A 19,073-nucleotide genomic window follows, 5' to 3' on the forward strand; every position below is an offset into this window, starting at 1 on the left:
CAGCAAAGGGACTGGTGAAAAATGCTGTAAATTAATTAACATCAGACCTCTTGTAGCTGTTTGTTACTGTAAACAAACATTTTAATATGCAGTAATTAATTAAATCTGCCATGCTGTCCCCCTCCTCCCATTGATCTTTCTTCAGCTTTTCTTCTGCTCTGCCTCATCTTTTTCGCTTGGTGAAACAGATCACTTGCAAACAGAGACACAGCTTTCCCAGTGGTCCAACTGCAGCGACCCAATTCAAAGAGATCACTTTCCTCTTCTTAATCAAATGTTGGACTCCTTTTGCCCACACATCTGGGGTTTTTCCCTCCTCTTGTGCACATTCTTTTCTCTCTCTGACATTTTCCTTCCCACTTATCAAATACAAAAGCTAAATTAATTGTGTTGAATAAAAATTTAAACAACATCCCAACACTTAGCAGTTGTTCCCCAGACAAAAAAGAAAAAAAAGAAGAAAAAAAAAATGAATCAAACCTTAGATTATGTATCTTGACACAAACCATTTCCCTTCATCAGAATCTTTCCAGCCTCCTCCTCTTACAGCTCAGCTCTTTTATTCTCTCAACTCTAAACTGAGCCCTAAGTTTCCTCTTAAGCTGTAGGCAAGCTGTACCAGGCACTCAGAAAAGCACATCTTTCAGTTAAGTTTTCCTGTTAGCTGTTCCTGTAGCTAACACTGTTACAACCAGTAGAAAGCACAAACCCAGCATTCCAGTCAGAATGGGTGGAAAAGCATCAAGGAGCAGGAAGAGTAGGGCTGTTCCATGATAGAATATAAACCAAGACCCAGAGGTGGCTGAGCAGCTGCAACACTCACCAGTTAGAGTGCAGTTTCACAATATCTAGACAGGACTGCCAGAACAGCACCCATTAGCATTCCCTTCCTGCCCCCCCACCCCAAGGTGTGTCTTCACACTTTACAAATTGGCTGTGAAACAATCTGCTTTCTGTGGGTTGACATGGGGCTATTTCAGGGGCACACTAAGCCCAGGTACCAACATTCATAGGGAGGTGGCAGCTAAGGCAGGGACATGGAAACACAATGGAGATATGAGGGGAGGGACTCCAAGGACACTTAGGCCAGTGCCCTTTTCCACAATCACAGCAAATAACATTTGGACTGTGCCCTGCCCAGTCTAAGTTCCATTTGGCATGTTCACATCACTGCTGTGACCCAAAAATTATGGCAATATTTGAACAGTCAGAGTGCATAGGTTTGTTGGATGAGGACTGGGATTTAGGAGCATCTCTCTATGTGCATACAGATGGAGGCAAGTGTATGACAATGTATTTACAGAAAGGTGTGCTCATATAATAAATGCTATGGTAATGCATACTCTTTGGGGAATGAACTCTTTCCTTGATAGGTTGCAGCAGCATCATGTTCAGACAACACTTCCAAAGACACCCAACAAAATTTTATTCCCATGGGGAAAAAACCCATTGGTGTGTGTGGAGTAAAGCCAGCACTGGTTGAAGTGGGAGGCAGATGGAGCAGAAAGGAACTGCAGTTCCTCACCAAGACTGGGTTATACTGCTGCAGGGAGAAGTTGCCCTTCCTGGCAACCACAACTACCTAAAGAACAGAGCCAGGGCCAGGAGGAGGGTGAACTGTGAGCCCCTTTGTGCTATCCTGGTCATTTGATGCAACCCCTATTCCTTCCAGAGAACAGAATTTCTGCAGACCTTACATCTGCCAGGCAGGAGAGCACCAGCTCTGCTCCATCGCAGGGGGAGAGTGCCCTAACCTCCACAAGGCTGTCAGGGTGTGCAAGGCTGCCTCATACTTTCTAAATTGTGGGCTTTGCCACAAAAGCTGGCTCCAGTGAAGCCAACCACAGTCATGAGTACCCAGCCCCTCTAAGGAGCAGGCCTTGTATTTGCAGTTTTATTATCCATTTTTCTTTTAATGTCCTGCACACTTGAGAAACCCTGTGTGAGAGTCAGAATGAGAGAGGGAGAAAGAGAGAGAGCTCATCATGCCCATAAAAGGGACAGATTCTGATTAGCTGAAGTTATAAAAATGATTTATACTTGCAAACATTATTTCTACTTGTATTGTTTGCCTGCAAGCGTTAACATCACGTCATGGACACTGTAGCCAGGCTCAGTCATCCCTTGAGACAGGACAGATGGCTAACGTCCCCTTCCAATCAAAGAAACCCCAGAATGCAGAATTGGGGTGACCAGAAGAAAGACTTTGCTCTGGCTCTTGGCACTTCCGAGCCTCATGGGAACATTCATCCTCACGCAGCCAAAACAGAGTCCCAGGCATCAAGAAGAGCAATCCTGATGTCAGCTCCTTCTCTGTGCTTGGCATTTCTCAAACAGGAGAAGCATGCTGAGTCCTGCCTATATTGTGCACTTTCCCCGCCTCCTGCCAGCCCAGATCTGGGTTTATTTCCTCATCCGTGATTATTGTAAAGAGGAGCAGAATGAAATGCAGATGCAAAACATGCTCGTAAGAATTTCCTCTCTCTCTCTCCCCCATCTGCCAGAGAATAGATTTTAATCTTTAATCCATGAGCAATCAGCGAACACTAGCGAATTGCAAATTACAGATGTTTTACTGTCTTTGGCATTTTTAGCTTCCTCGCTTCCCCACTGCCACTCAGTGTCTTTCTCACATCCTCCCCTCTTCTGCATTCATCGAATGCCACGCGCCATCACCAAAACCATATGACACTGTCATCATTTGGTAATTAAACCTTTACTCACTTTAAATACGCAAAGCTGGCTGGGGTAAGCAGCACTTAACCCCTTCCTGACAGGCTTTATGCATATCTGGAATGAAGGGAAGGGGGGATGTTGGATAGAACGGTGAGTGAGAGGAAGCCCAAAGTTTGAAACTGTGTCCTATTGCTGATGGCTTTCTCTAAAAGCTTCCCTGCTCTAAGAGAGTCCAAAAGAGATGGCAAAGGTCTCTGCTTGTTTCCATTTACCTTCCATCAGGACTGTCTGGTGGCACTGACAGAGGGGAGCACAGGCTCCTCTGTTAAACAAAACCCATGGGCTGCTTGAAGACTTGAGGTTCCTGGTAAAGGACCCGCTCAACACAACTAAAACCCTGCACCACTCTTTCATACTAACTAACTACAGGCTCAGCCCTGGCTGCTTCAAGTTGTTTATTAGCACAAACTGTCCCAGTCTGAGGTCCTTGGTTTGATTCTTTGCTGCCCCAATAGAGATTGCCAAAGAAAATCAAGTGCAAGGACCACAGGCAGATATAGAATAGATATAGAAGCATGGAGGTACCTCTAGAGGGGTAAAGAGTAGGTGTGTAATCACCCTTCCTGGAAGTATGTTTCAGCTATGAAGGACAAGGAAGAACTTTTAGATTGCCTCAATTGCAAGCTTATGGAGGAAAGGCAAAATACAGCTTAAATGCTTTCAGCACGATCTGCTGTGCTGGCCTGGGTCTCTTGTCTTAGGGTGGCCTCCAGCAGGGCTCACAGCAGGGTCCCCAAGTGAGCACTCAACCCTACTAGTCTGTGAGAGATCTGAAATCTCAGTGGAGGTTAAATCACAAATCATTATCAAAGGAGTCCAAGGTAAATCGGAGCTGAAGAGAGTAAGACGTGGCAAGAAGGGAGGGAGGGAGGAAAACATTGCTGCAATTATTTTGCCGTAGATTGGCAGGGCCTGCTTTCCCTGTAAGAAGACTGCAACATTTGGGGAAACATAAATAACAGTTGACAAGAGACTGCACCGTAGAGACAGGCAGTAATTGTTTCACCTCCCTGTGTGCCCTGTCCACTGTAGGCTCCCAAGGAACTACCTTTGTATCTTAGCTTGAGGCAGCAGCTCAGGGCCCCTCTGGACTAGGAACAGCCAGAGCCTTAATCATTTTCTACAAGTTTGTCAATTTAACAAGTGTTTGCCCAAGGGGCATCTGTCTTCCTGCCTTCCTTTATTTCTCTCTCTGCTTGTTTGTTTGTGAGCTGGTGCATTCTGGCTGCTATCACCAGCTTCACACGAGTCTGGCTCTAAGCAGGATGTGGCCCTCACTGGAAGCAATATGGTTAACCCCAGTTTCAGAGGTTACTAAATGGTATCCTCTCCACTTTCTGCCTTCACTTATTTTTTTCCTCCATCTTTCCTTCCTGTATGTGTGGGCTGCAGCAGTCACACAGTGCTCCTTCTCTCCTGCTTCCCTGCACCAGACTGACTTTACCCCATGGCAGCTGGAATTAAATTCACCCAAAAGCTGAGCACTGACTGCTCTTGAAAACAATGTCTTTCAGCAAGTCCCCACAGGACCTGGGGCAGCACCAGGGAGCTCTGGTTCACCAAGGCATTTTAGCATGGCATCCAGCTGATGGGTGTCTAAGCTGAAGGTACAGCTGTGTCGGGTGAGGAAGAGGAGGAAGGTAGGAGTGAAGACTGCTGATGGGAAGGGGCTGCACTCCCCTCCCTGTGCCAGGTCCTCTCAAAGTGTGACAGATTGAAACACAGAACTTGGGAATTTTCACAGTACTTCAGACAACTGAAAAACAGGTACAGAATCATCTCTCTTCTTTCTCTTTGAATAAAGCAATTAGAAAAAAAAAATACCATAAGAAAGTTTCCCGTGCCTGATTTTAAACACATTAATTTGTTTCAGATTTCTTAGGGTGGGGTTACTTTCAGAGACACTGTACCTATTAGCTATAATCCTCAATATCATTGTAATATGCCATTAGGATAACTCAGCACTATATCAAGAAAACAAATTACACCCTCTCACATTACTCTAAGCTTCTGTTCTCAGAGAGCACTCAGCTTTGGTGCCCATGATTACCAAGACCTAGTCTTAACCCTACTCCAAATCCCAAGCTTCAGGGTCAAGTCACCCATCTCTACAGTAAAGTAGACTGAAGGACACAGAAATCCAAAAGCACCAGATCTCTTCCTTGTTGTAAAGGCCCAGCAGACTCTGATTAAAAAAAAAAAAAAAAAAAACCAAAACAAAAACAGAGTGTTCAATTAAACACGTGATAGCCAGAACTGCCATCCTGTAGTAAGAGAGAACAAAACATCTCCCTAAGGATGACAACCCTAAAGAACTCATTTATATTGACTTCCTCAACCTAAAACTTCACTTCAATTATAATGGACAGCCCATCCTTGCAGTCAAGAAAAATTTAAGACTCAGCAGCTGTGAGAGCTCTGTAATATCTATTCAAACTTGGTTCTAGTCATTTGGACTGAGATGATTCTCCAGGATATATTTCTGGCTGCAATCAGATTTTCCTTCTAGTTTGGCTGTGGTACTACAAAGATCTTCTAGTTCAATGCCCCACAGGATTGCTAACCACATTTATACAGTGCTGTGCCACTCTCTCTTCAAGAGAGGGCTGTGTTTGTCTGGAAGCTTTACAATATTTTTTCCTGAATCGCTTTTATGGATTTGTTCTAGTATTTCAGCACCAAGACACATCCTTACACAGTATCTCCAGGACAGTTATTGCTGTCTTAAAGACATGGCAAAACCACAGAATAAATTCAGCCAGTATCTTCAACACTCAGTGGAGCCACACATATAGATATGCAGAAGGTTTGGATTCTATCCTAGATTTGATTTAGGTCTAAATATTAAATGTGTGACCAAATCGTTTAAAGGAGTCATTAAAGATGGGAGTAAAAGGAAACTGCTGGCAATTACTCCCCTGTGAGATAGAACAGGGAAGAAAGGATTGACTGCAAAACACATGTGTTCCAGACATGGCTTTTAAAATAGAACTGGGTGATAAGAGCTCAGGCAACATGACATTATTGCAGGCAGGCAGTACAGCAGTCCCAGGAAACCTCCCTGCCGCTCATCTGTCAGTATTTATATTTTTTTACAGGGGGGGCTGGCCCTGAGCTTTGTACTTAGGTCAGAGTAACTGATTACAAGGGAAGACTTGACCATGATCCCTTTGAAAAAGGTGAGCAAAAGAACATCCACTTAAACACTTAGATTCATGACACATTGCATCTCACATAAACCATACCAGAGGCAAAAATCTCAAGTCAAATGAGAAATCTACCAGGACGCTCCCTTGGCTTTTCTTGATCTTTGAGACAGTAAAGAAATGCTTCACAAGAGCCACAAGTACCAAAGAAATGCTTCATAAGTACCACAACAGCTATTGTTGGGATTGTCACCTCCAAGAAGGTGTCGGTGTGGATAACTATGAACCACAGACTCCAGTGTTTCACTTCAGCTACAAGAAACCTACGGCTGACAGCAAAACTTCTCCCTGTAAGCTGCCCTATGTTCTCTATATGCTTGGAACTGCACCACAGCGTCTCCAAGACTTGCTGCCCTCAGGCCCTTACATGCCAGCAGTGGTTTATTATCTCAGTCTCCTTACCACTGGTAGGAAAGTCTTTAAGAAAAATGGGTGAAAAACCCAGGAAATGTGTGTCCTTATTAATCACTGTTAGGGTTGACAAGGAGGAAGCAAGTCCTGGACCATATCTGGATACAGGAAGGAGAACTGGAAAGACCACTTCCCAAACAGTAAACAAGGCCCTAGAGGCAGAGCCCACAATTACTCAGATGCAACCAGAGAAGCTGGAATACCTATATAGGTTCCCTTCAATCTGACATGAAGATGGACAGGACCAAAGCAGACATACAAAGGCACTTTCCACCTGTCACTTGATCAAGAAATAGCTCTTCTGCCTTCCTCACCCACTTCTTGGTGATGAACATCTCCCTGAGTCATTTATAATGAAGATAATGGGTTTAAGAAGAGATGAGCAAACCACAATACATGGAGCATTTACCAAGTCCTGATAATAGGCTAGAGAGGCAGAAACACAGCCACCCTCCCCATCAGTGTCAGCTCCTTCTCCAGTGGTTATGGCCACAGCCTATTAGGTGCCAGAATGTTTTCCTCTGTGGCAAACTTCTCTGCATGGCACCATTTAACATTGGAGACCCCAGGCAAGACAGAACAGAGATGGGATATGCACTTGCTCAGCACTGACCACTGTGGAATTAACAAGGAGATCAGTGAGGAGTTTCTACTAAAGAGATCTGATTACCCATGCTCTGTCCTCCCCACCTCCCTTCTGCAACTTTGACTCACTGACCTGTCTCCCTTAAGTCTTCTCCAGCCCTTCCATTCATCCAGCCTGGGCACTTCACTGGCACACAGTCAGCCTGTAAGAACAAGAACTGCTCCAGAATGTAACTTGAATCCCAGGTCACATCTTTGGTTCTCTGACTACAGCTCTGGCTCTGCTAGCAATAGAAAGAGCCTCAAATATCCAGCATTCCAGGTGAAAAGATCCAACAAGATATTTTGCCAGGGTGGGGCAAAGAGCTGCAGATGGGCAGGGAGAATAAAAAAGGAATGGGAGTGAGTGTCACAGAACATCGAGGCACTGTACTTGAGGGATAAATGATGATGCAGGAGAGGTGAAACTGAAATACTGCCAAACTTCAGAGTCAGTAACACACACTGGTCACAGTGCTGGGCTTCATCTGTACTGCCATCAGTCTCCCTAAGCCAAACTGGAAAGCATGACATGTCCTGTTTGATACTGGGAGGTAACTGGAGTCCTTCAGACTTGCAGGTCACTGTGCATCTCTACACTCCCCTCTAGCACACTAAAAGATGATGTGAAATAATGCAGCCCCCTCTTAGCACACTGCCCAATAATACTCACAGAGCAGCCTGCACTGAACTGCAGAAGAGATGGAGACTTCAGATTGCATGGACACACAGTCCAGATGACTGCCATGGAAACAACTTGGCTAGCTTGGCTCCATCAGAAGGAATACCTGCCCAAGGCCAGCAACCCAGCAGGAATACTGCTCCATTGAAGAGAATAGGAGCCCATTTCCAGATAATTTCTTCCATTCCTCCTGCCAACATCAGCTGTTCCCCTATTGTCAGGCTTTGGCCAGGTGCTTTCCATCAAAGTATTCTCACAATCTGCTTTCCATTTTCCCTAGGCCAAAGAAGTTGCAGTTACATAGGAAGATCCTAGAGTAGACAAAATATTGTTAAAGAGCTTCAGAAAGCAATGGAGGTATTTAGTTCTGGAGTACTTGAATAAAAAGAAGGTAGGAAAATGTTCAGAAGTATTTAACCTGGCCTTGTAGCAAACAGAGATGAAGAAATCCTAATCAGAGTGTGTTAGGAGAAGCACTACAAGCCACTTCCATTCTCAGTGCCTGTTTTTATCTCTTCTCAACTTTCCAGCCACACTTACCTCAGAGCTTTTAGACATACCTGCTCTGTGTCTACAGCACCTTGCATACAGCTGCTGCCTTACAGTGGTAACAGTGACAAATTCCATTGGCAGACAGTCTACTGGGGAAGTTGGGAAAGATCTGGGACACACGTGAACTTGTATCAGTACAGGAAAGCAGAGTGAGAAGTCCAGCAGTATTGCTGTAGCCTTGAAAAACGGGCCTGGCAAAACCCTAGTAGGAAAGCAGCAGCAGATGGGCTTGCACAGAACACCATCCTGTGGACTGGAACCTGGCTGATAGCCCCTAAAACAAAGGTAAAGTAACATAGTAATGATCAGCAGGGAGGAGGGAATAGCTGAGTATCCTTCAGGCCAATTCTCAGATTTATTAATGACATAGAGCAAAGGTTATCAAACATTTCAGTAGATGATACTAAATTTTCTCCTTTGTCAGCTCAGCAATGAAGACAGGGCCAAGTGAATACTCTTGTTTTATGCTTAACACAAGTTCTTGTGCCACAGTTATGGTCACAGCATCCACTCTGTGATGATCACTTCCCTTGTAAGAATGAAATAAACCCCATCCTGCTCAGCATCCAAAAGGAAAAGAGATCAGTCTTCCTAGCAAAGCTGGAGGCAAGCTGGTGTGCGGGGGGTTACCAGAATGCTTGATGTTTGAATCACACTATACTTCATCATGATAAAAAACCAATAAGAAAACAGAAAAGACATGAACACCAGCTATATAAAACAACTACTCATGGGTGCTTTTCAAGACCTGGGAAATTCATAGTAGCTTAGTCTTTTTTTCTTTTATTATTTTTCTTTTTTCTTTTTTTCTTTTTTCCCTGCAGGAAGCGTTAAGAAATGAGGAATGTTTGCCCTGGATGACTTTGCCCTCATATGGAGTGCTGCAGGACAAGGACATGCACAGAACCTGCCTGAAATAACTAATGTCCAAAGCATTCCCAAGGTCATTCCACCCCATGGTAACCAGCTTGGCTGAATCTCAACCAGCCACAGATGAGAATTTCCTGTTACCATCTGAGGACATTTGAACACCATGGCAGTAGCTCCCAGAAAGTAACCATCAGGATCTGTGCAATCAGCACTTTAATTAGTTTGGCTGTAAGTCGGTGGTAAACACACACCAGTCACAGAACAGGCTGATACCCTCCAACACCACTTTGGTGGCATTAGAGAAACCAGGTAGAAAGAAAAAAAGGAGAAAGGTGGCTTTTCAGCCGAGTAGATGGGAATGTCCCGTTAGAAAAGACAGTGAGCCGGCCCTCAGCTGCAATATACAAAGCTCATGAGCAAAAGAGGAGTTTTGTTCACCAATGAGGGAAGGAAGAGGCAGTATTTCTACAGAACACCACAATAGAGGAAGATCTCACTAAATGTAATGGAAATGAAGCAAGCAAAAGCCAACTTGCAGGTTACATGGAAGTACCCCAAGAGAGGATGAAAGCCTTGGGATTATTTAGGCCACTTGAAACTTTCCTGGATAAGGTATCTAATCACACACAGTGAAGAAAAACTTCTGCTCACCACTTGAGGGATACCTAAAGGACCAATCCATGCTCTCTGTGCAGGAGTGGTTTCCACCAGAACAGGACTGGTGAAGCATTCAGCTATCCCAGAGCATTACCCAGTGGTTAGCAATGTAGCCAAGTGCAGGCAGAGCAATACTGAGGGCTCCTTGCAGGCTCTCGAAGCAGTATTGGGAAGTTTGGCTCATCATCAGCCCCTGATGTGAGTTCCTTCCTTTGCCCAAGCAGACTGCTGATTAACTAGGAATTAAGCTGGCATGAGACAAGAGCTTGTTGATGTCTCTATAAAGCTTCAGCTGATAGACAAAAATAACTTCCATGTTGTCTATTCTGCTTCATCTTCTGCAAACATGCCTGGTTCTGCCAGACTGTCAGCCAAGGTCCTCCCCACACTGCAGTTTTCTGCCTGTTCTCAGAAGGAGGAGACGTGCAGCTTGCTTTGCTCCCTCGCCCACACATCCTGTTCACCCATGTGCAGGCTCACATTCACACGTGCCCCACAAGTTCCCACTCATGACTCAGACACCTGCACATGTGCTCACACGTAAGAATCCACAGGCTGCCTGCATATGGTCATTCACCACGTGTTTGAGGATACACAGGGAACTTGCATTGTCACATAGGCACACACACCTTCTCACCTCACCCTCGGGCATGGTTGTATCCATATAAATGTGTGTGCATGTGTGACACTGCCTTCACCTGCAGAGATACATTCCATCTCCTATTCATTCACCATCAAAGCATTCACAGGCACCACAGCACAGATTCCATATGCAAAACCCATACCCTTTAAACATACGGCAAATTAATACTCAAACACAAGACATGCATGCAACATACTTGCAGAGTCTGCGAATACACTGCAAACCTACAGAAAGAAATATTTTTAAGTCATAGTCATTTATGTGTGTGCAAAGCAACCTCACTGAGAAATGAATTGCAGACATTTCTGTAAGGGGAAGAGTTGCTCTTTACTAACAATTAAGCTCTTTTTCTCTTTGCAGTTCATCACCAGGGTAGAAACATGGAGCAGTTATAAACGGCAGACACTTGTTCCCATAGTTAACATTAAAAATTCCTCACAAACCAGTTTAAGAGAAAAAAAAAATCTGCCCTACTCCCTGTGCCCACCACTGCTGCTTATACCACAGCAGTGCCAGGTGAGGGTCAGGAGCCCACAGTGAGCTGTACAGAGTGACCTGACAGCCAGTATCTGAATTCCTTCCCGTGTAGCACGATAGGTGATGACAGTGGTGGGGCCTGCTGTGCCTGGGTGAGCAGTACCTGCTTGCACCCTCTCCCTTTCCCACTGCACAGCTCTGTGCCTCCAGCTTCCCAGCAGACAGCCAGAGCTTTCCCCTCTGGACTCCCCCAGCTCTCACCAGCCTCTGCAGGGGACGGCGCAGATCTGTGCGAGCGCTGACACAGGCAGCTGGGACAGGGTGAAGACATAATGGTCTCTGACACACACATTTACATCATCAGCACAATCACTGAGGGGAATTTGAATCCTCACTTGCACAGAAAAATATTTTCCTCTCTCCAAAGGTGCTAGTTCATCACTGATCTTTCCAATGGGAATTTTTCATACTATTTTGAAAGTATATATTCTTCACCAGTTAGTGATCTGCTAATAACAGGACAGCTACATGTATGAACTTACTTTTTTCAGAATTATGTCTTCTCTTTCCCCTAACTCTGCCCCCAAACGTATGAGGTGCTAAGTCCAAAACTGCTAGCACTTACACAGAAAACACTTCAGTAGATCTGACCAAATCCCTCCAGCAGTCATAAGCTAGCTTCAAACTGAAAAAAAAGATTTTCAGAAGAGAAGCAGTGTGTTTAAGGAAAAAGAAAATAATTATGAGGAAAGGCTCTGCTGTATTTTTGTTGTTAAAGTGAAGAAATTCAAGTTAGCTTTGTTTCACATGCCAAAACAAACACATGGGTGCTACTGTTCCAGACTAAGAGAACACCAAATTTAAGTCAAGGATTGCAAATTTTCATATGGTTTTTGGCCATAAGGGCTCATACTAGAGCAAACATGGTCATATTAGAAAAGCATCTAGAAATGCATTCCTGGAGTATTCTCAAAAGCTTCGGGAAAAAGAAGGTACTGGCACTAAAATATCCTAACACAGATGTTAAGAAGGAGAAGAGGTAGTAAAAAGAAGTTTAAAGTCCCTATAAGGAATAATCAGAGATTACAAAGATTTTGATCTGAAAAAGTATCCAAACTGTAAAGGGAAGGAGAACGGGAAAGGAAATGTTCTTAATATCTCCATCAAATTTTGTCTGACCAAGAATCCTTCAGTGATGCTAGGAAAGGGGTTTGAATGTTGATTTCACAGACAACAGAAAAAGGACGCATCTTAAGTGCCAAGACTTCACAAAATATTACTTTCTTACCTTGCAAGTATTTATTGAGCTCTCACGATGAAAAGCACTCAGGAGTATAGGCTTTTAGGTAATCTTTCTAATTCTTGACTGCTGCCAAGATAAAAACAAACAGTATCAAGAACCTCAAGTAATCCCTTGATGGAGCCTTCAGGTCCCTGTTTGCAACATCAACTCTCAAAAAAAATTACATGCAAACCTCAAGAGGAAGCATAGAGGGCTGCAGTAGCTCTGTGGGATAAGCAAAGACATCTGTGAGGGAAGAACAAGGGCCAGCTGTGCACTCAGGGAGAACAAGCCAGGGGCCAAGGGCAGCCCCAGCACAGGCACACAGTGGTGGGGCAGGATTGCAAGTGCCTGAGCACAGCAGGCACAGCCAGGAGCTGCCAGCAGGCTCCATCAACAGGGTCAGGCAGGACTGGAGAAAACACTGCAACATGAGCCTAAGACCGTGCAAAAGTCACAGCTAACAGACATAACTGGAGGTAAACTGTAAGATGTGTGTAAGGGGGACAGCCAGGAAACAAGCTACTTACAATGCAAGGCCAAAGTCTATCCAAAAGGGCAGGAAAACAGATCCACCTACTGCAGAAACAAAGCAAGGCCCAGATCTGAGCTTAAATAGACTTCTGGGCCCCAGCCCATGGGCCAGACAGTGTGGGGCGTGTGGAGGCTACAGGTGAGGCTGGTTAGAGCATTAAAGTCCACTGGGACATTTGACACCATTTCTCGGGAGAAGGTTCTTTGTCCCAGTAGGATGCAAGCAGCCTAACATGCAGCCCTGCTCAGAACAGAGTGCTCTATAGCCGAGCCACTTCATGGACATCCTGAGAAAGAGCACCCAAGAACTGCCAGGTCCTTCTGCTAAAAGGAGCTGCTTTCCTGTGGGATTCAGGAAACCTGGTGTGACCTGCTGGTCTCTAGACAAGAGCAGATCAAACCTGCTCTTGATTTTGTCCAAGCCTGAGGAGGCAACTGAAAAATTTTGTTTAGTAGTTTTTTTACCATGTTAGCAACAACCTGGTTCCCAGATCTGCTACTCCTCTTCTCTGTACCTTCCATCCACTTTTGCCTTTGCTTCTCACCAACAACACAGAAACATCTGTTTTTCCTACTTATCTGCTCTGTGCTAACTTCAAAAACCATTTCTGAAAGGTATCCCATAAGGTTCTCAGATAGGTGCTTTGAAGAAAAATTCTTTCCTAAATGAAGACTTTAGAGTAAAAACTAGTCTGTATCTTTGCCTTCCAAGGTGACACCAGAGTATTTCCTAGCTAAATAATGACATTTCCATTAAAATAATCTAGTTTACCTGCCCCATTTTATTTTTTAAGACAAATTTGCATCTATTAGACTTGTTCAGCTTTAAACAAATGCATTTAAAAAGGAATAGTATAACTGAAAAATAGTTTCTAAAATTTAGGTGTTTTTTTATTTGTGTGCTTTGATTTCAGGTTATTCTTCAACAATAACATGCAAATTTATGGGATTAGCCAGCTGTAGACTTCTAAGAGAAAAATTACACTCAAAAATGACTAGTAATCCTGTTGTGTGTTTTAAAAGGAGAAAAATGTTTTGATTCATAAAATACAAAATATTCCCATTGCCACTCCCAAACCCTGTATCAGTCATGAGTCGGTTATAGCTTGAGATACGAACAAATTTCCACACTTTACATCCTTCTCATTTTATTGCTAAGGCTTGAGCTAGGCTTTTCCTCACAACTGTACTAGCTGAAAATACATTAAAGCTGAGAACTGCATTTAATCACTTGACGCCAGGAGATGGGACTGAGACAAGCTGCTGTTAGGGTAATCCTGGGGACAGCATTCCAAGAGCTCTCAGGGCAGCTTCTGAAGGTAGCTGGTAGGTAAGGCTGAGGGGCAGCCCTCACATATGCCCTGCAATTAATACAGAAATTCCTCCAGTATTTAATTGACACAAGACTCAGGCTGAGCCTGAGACAAAGTTCTTAAAATCTAGCAACCAAGGGAAATAACAGCATCCAATCCATGTTCAAAATGCAGCCCCTCAGCTAACAGGAACTCAGTTCATTGCTACTGCATGATTCCTTTTTCTGCTGGTTGATGATCATTTCTGCTTGCAAGTCTGATTAATTTTTAAGGGTATCAGAAGTTGGGGAGCTTGTAGGGTGGGGAGGAGGGAGGGTGATTTCCAGCTTTATTTACATCCAGAGGGATTTATTTCATTAGGAGTCCAAGTGCATTTTCTGAACATGTACCTCTTATAGATGCATCTCAGACTACTCAGCAAAACAAACAGCTAGGACTTGGGCACCTCCAGCCCAGCTGAGGTCAACAGAAACCAGAGAGCCAGTCGAGCTCGACTGACTGACACCAGCAGGACTTGCTCTAAAGCTGCTGTTGCTCTGTGGAGCATCTCAATCAGCTCACAAACAGAAATAAGGAAGAAGAGGGAAAACAAGTGCCTAACTTTGCCTTCTTGTGGGCAGCCCTGAGAAGGCCTCCTGCTCACACCTGCAGCACAGGCAGCTGCCAGCAGCACACAGCAGCAAAGGAGGGGGTGGGGGGCAGAGGGACGAGAGCTGGACAGGCCATAGCCCCCATCCCCAATGAAGTGACAGAGCTGGACAATCACCACCCCTGGCCCACCTCCAGCCCTGCCAGAGGCACACCCAAGGAGCACAGCAAGGGGCAGGGGCTGGGGCTCCCAAGGCATCACCCCTCCCCGAAAAGGGAAACTGAAATAAAAGGCAGAGGGAGCCTTGTGTGTGTTTTTATTATTATTATTTCTGATTAAAGAGGAATTCATTTCATCTTTGCCTCCTGCCAGGGGCTGAGGTGCCGCCATTGAGGTTAACGGTGCGGAAGAATACAAAAAAATTTCATTGAGGAGGATTATAAAAGTTACTAGCTGGAACATTAACAGAAGAGTAACTTGTAAAAAATGCAATATTACAATATTCACAAGGACGGTAGAGCGTGGTAAAGCTATAAAATTCAACATTAAAATCTTCTACAGCCTAGATAACCTAGTTAACAAACATTGTATTGGAACTACTTTTTTTCCGCGGTGCCGAGGTGCGCGGGGCCGGGGGCGGCGGGGCCGGGCCCGGGGCCGGGCAGAGCCGCTCCGCGCTCCGCTCCCCGGGCGAGCAGCGCATCTGCGCAGGGCACGCACCAAGGCGTGCAGCCGGCGCCGCTCCAGCCCCTGATTCAGCACTGATGAACTTTATGTCATTAGCAAAGCGTGGGAAGTGATTTGTCTCATCCAAACCCGCAAACAGGAAGCACGGATTCGTGTCATTTGTCACCAGCACCTAGTGCCCATACGAATAACAGCCAATATCTTTCCCTGCGCTGATGGAATTCAAGGGGAAAAAAAAAAAACCAACAACAAAAAAACCCCAAACAAAAAAACCCACCAACCATACCAAAAAAGCCCACAAAAAACCAAAAACCCCTACAAAACCCCAAACAATCAAAGCCCAGGAAAAAAAAAAAAAAAAAAAAAAAAACAAAAAAACAAAACACCGAACTGGCGAGGATCAGATATTATTTTTGGTATTACTATTGCTATTATTATTACTAATATTCTGCTCCTAATAATGGTCTCATGCAAAAACATCGACTTCAAAGATAAACCGATGCCATTCTCCCAAAATCGGCAGAGAGAGTTTGAATCTTCAGAGTCTCCTACATCAGGCGAAACTTATTTCTCTTGCAAGAAGTAGGTACGCATTTCCCCCTGTTGTGAGTCATTTTAATGCTGTTTGTCGCCGCATCCTTCTCCCCCCAGCCCGTTCCCTCTGCGTCCTCGCTCCTCTGTTCTGGGGGCTGCGGAGTCGCGAGAAGCAGAGAGTGTGAAAGGGCCGGGAGAGAGGGAGAGGGAGCGAGAATTGCTCTGAGCGACTGCGGAGCGGAATTCAGTTCCCTGGGGAGTTAGCAGACAGTTTGTGGAGATGTTACTCCAGAGTTTCAGACTATGATAAATATGATAATTTGTATAAAATTTGAATGGGTTCTTGTTTTCAGGGAGAATGCCTCCGATGATGAATGTTCATGATTTTCAGATAGATGGCTGATAAAAAGTGTATTGAATTGTTGAAAGCGATTTTAATTTTAATTCTCTACCTGCAGATGTCTGATAATAATAATGTCTCCTAATAAAATAGGAAGGTGTCAGTTTAAGCAGCAGTATTTCGCTTCACTTCATCCTTCCCATCCCCAGACTGTGGCAACATTAACCTCTTCTTATAAAAAGGCACATAAAATTATTATAATTACAGAGTTATTAATTTTAAAAAGAGGGTTAGCAGGATTTTTTATTATTATTAATAGAGCTCGCAGAGAACCCCTGCAAGTAAATCCCCGTGTGAAATGATGGATCCGATTGCTAATTCTATTATTAGGTATTGCCTAGGAATTGCCTTTCGGGTTTTTAATTAGAGTAATTGAAACTGGAAGAGGCGGGGCTGATTATTTTTTATTTTTTCCCCTTTGTTATTATTTAAAAGTCATTGATAATGTTGCCTGCATTCAGATACCGTCTTCAGAAGGAGACTTGCAACAAAGCAACAAAGGGAAAACAGACAGATCCGCGGGTCTGGAGCTTGAAACTCCCAAGCCAGCAGTGTGCGTGTATTAGGTTAATTGGGTTTTGTGGGTCTGGGGGATCTCTGAGGCTGTCCCCAACCTAGTTCTTACTGCCTCTGAGCTGGGCTGATATTTCATGTGTGAGGGGGAAAAAAAAAAAAAAAGAAGAAGAAAAAACCAAACAACAACAACAACTCTGGTAACATGAAATCAATGACCTGGCAGTTACACTCTAATTAGCGCCTCCTGCGAAGCAGCCCAAAGCCAGCCCGGGCAAACCGCACGCAGGCACGGCACGCCGGGGAGCGGAGGCGGGCGGGCTGTGGCTCTCCGTGCCGGGGGCAGCCCGGCTCCCGCCCGAGCCTGCCCGGTGCGTCTCCCACCCGCGGCCGCAGCCGCGCCTCCGGCTCGCCCACGCGCGGCGCGGAGCGGCTCGGCCGAGGAGCGGGGACCGGCCCCACCCGGCTCCCCGTGGGGCAGCCGCCCAGAAGCCCCCGGCTTCGCTCTCGTTTGCCCGAGCTATTTTTCTCTCGCCCTGAAAAGAGCAGACAATATTGTCCATTCATCAGAAAGGCAGGAATTTGGTGCTTCTGGTTGACTCCGAGACGGGTAATTCAGAGAGAAATGAAAGCTGGATAAATGACTCGGTAGTGTGAATTAGTACGGAGGGTGCAAGCCGCCTGGCAGAGAAGTGCGATTTTATAAACAACGGCATCATCTGGCAAAAGGGTAAAGAACTGCGCAGAGCTCACAGCTTTTCTAAAGCATCACATTGATATTTTATAAATGGAGAAGAGTGGGGGGGGAGAGAGATAAGTGTGATATATGTTCATGTGCACAGGCTATGCAAGCACAAGGGAACATTCCCGTTCAGATCCCCACACAGGTGCATCTCGCCACGTACTAAATGCTCCCTAGCTGTCTCCAAAAGAAATAGCTATATGCAATAAAACATATATAAATTAAAGTCTCTTCATTTTGATATAAAGATGCGGGTTTGTATTATACATTTCTTATGTATTGCTACGTATTCCTCTCCACAGACGAATCTATTTGGGGTATATGTGCGTAGTTGTGAACATAACATATACACTTATAGTTACACAGGGAATCTGAGAGTTGGCAATACGTCTGGCAACGAGAGCACTCGTTATATATATGGTTGCATAAAGGATCGTGTACAGTTACATTAAGTCCCATTAAGACAGTGAATGTCGGTCCGCACCGCTTCGCACACGAAATTACAATTACAAGTTCCTGACTAAAGAGCACGAGGAAATTGTCAGAAGCTGGGGTGGTCCGGTCCCCCGGCCTGGTGCCTGCGACCTCCTTCCCACTGGGGTGCCATCGGACCTAGGAAACCGGAGATGGGAAAAGGTTTTTATTCAGGGCAATTAGAAAGCAGGTACCGCTTCAAAAAAATGGATTTATTAAGGGGGAAAGGAGTCGAAATTATTGTTTAAAAATGCGCATAAACGAGTCTAACAAAGTAGGGAAGCAGAAGCATATTGGCGTGTAAGGTATCACACTGGAACTGCTTCCACTTCAGACCTCGGGATTAATCAAAGAAATCGGTGCGGCTGATGAGGAGTTATTCAGCAGCTGAGCTCTGGAAAACTGCATCCCTGCTTTCTTTATACATTTTATTATTTTCAATTGGTTTGAAAAATTAGAAGTGTTTAGAAAAAAGAAATACACATTTCTTCTTCCAGCGGGCTGGAAAGCTTTGATTTTATCCCCCCATCCCCTCTCTCTCATCTTTCCTTCCCTTTCTATTTTTTCTTCCTCTCAAGTTTGTGACGGGTACCGCAGGGAAGGATGCTTTTGAGAAAGAAATTGAAGCACCTTTTTGGAGGGCACTGCTCTCCTTCGCCCCACCCTCAGCATTCCTAATTCCTGTTTTTACCGACAATGCCAGCCTGGAAGCCAGCAGCCCGGGCGTTCTGTAACCTCCGACGCCAGGCAGGGGAGAGACAGATCAGGGCTCTCCCTGACAGTTTCCCTTCATTGTGCTGTTCAACCTCCCCCTGGCTGGGCTCGGCAAGCGCTTCTTTGTCCGCTTAGGAGTGGCCGTGGCAGGGGGAGGCGAGCTCTTCCTCTCTACATGGACATCCGTCCATGCCAAAACTTTCTTAGGAAACTTGGAGGAAGACTCAGCTTCTGACAATCGGGTAGAGATGACAACTGCCAGAGATGCCCGTGGCCATTGGCTTTAACTTTCTCTCCTTTCAAAACCGATGGGAAAACGCCTCTTTCCAGAATGGCCATCTCCTCCATCGAGTACTCTTAAGTGCAAATCTTTAATGCTGAATCAGAACTTCTGTCTCTTGGCCGGTTCGCAGACAAAGTTGACAAGCTCAGG

The sequence above is a fragment of the Melozone crissalis genome, unplaced genomic scaffold (assembly GCF_028551555.1).
Source record: "Melozone crissalis strain CALT ecotype California unplaced genomic scaffold, PUWL_Pcris_2 ptg000019l_1, whole genome shotgun sequence".
In the NCBI taxonomy this organism is placed as follows: domain Eukaryota; kingdom Metazoa; phylum Chordata; class Aves; order Passeriformes; family Passerellidae; genus Melozone; species Melozone crissalis.